We start from the raw sequence: 819 nt of genomic DNA, 5'->3' as shown, positions 1-819 counted from the left end.
GGGTTTCCAATTGGACAAGTGCTTTAGGGAAACTGACATTCGGGAACCTTTTTGCCGTTTGGGCCGTGGAATACCAGGGGCACAGAAAAATTTCGCTCCTGAGCCTAAGTCCCCAAGACCAGAGAGGGGGAACAGCGCAGGCTCTGCCAGCGCTTCACCCCCTCTCTGGTGTTTGGGTGTTCCACATCCAGAGCCTGGGTCTTGGGGGCCATGCCCAGCTGGGTGAGGCCATCGCGGGGTAAGCCTTGTCCATTCGGAAACCCTGGAGCCCCATATTAAGGGTTTCCATTTGGACAAGTGCTTTAGGGAAACTGACATTTGGGAAACTTTTTGCCATTTGGGTGCGTCCATTCGGGAACCCTGAGGTCCCCATATTAAGGGTTTCCAATTGGACTAGTACTTTAGGGAATCGGACGTGTTTCCCTAACCTAACAGTCAGTTTCCCTAAAGCACTTGTCCATATGGAAACCCTTAATATGGGGCTCCAGGGTTCCCGAATGGACAAGGTTACCCAGCGACGGCTTCATATCGCTGGGCATGGTTCTGTCCATTCGGGAACCCTGAGGTCCCCATATTAAGGGTTTCCAATTGGACTAGTACTTTAGGGAATCGGATGTTTTTCCCTAACCTACTTTAGGGAAACTGACATTTGGGAGACTTTTTGCCATTTGGGGGCGTCCATTCGGGAACCCTGGAGCCCCATATTAAGGGTTTCCATTTGGACTAGTACTTTAGGGAATCGGACGTGTTTCCCTAACCTGCCTGTCCATTTCGAAACCCTTAACATGGGGACCTCGGGTTCCCGAATGGACAGAACCA

This window comes from Centroberyx affinis, unplaced genomic scaffold, assembly GCF_046629955.1.
Source record: "Centroberyx affinis isolate AG114_WGS23_722 - 3 ecotype Tasmania unplaced genomic scaffold, CSIRO-AGI_Caff_v1 ptg003831l_1, whole genome shotgun sequence".
Classification (NCBI taxonomy): domain Eukaryota; kingdom Metazoa; phylum Chordata; class Actinopteri; order Beryciformes; family Berycidae; genus Centroberyx; species Centroberyx affinis.
This window is presented reverse-complemented; position numbering follows the sequence as displayed.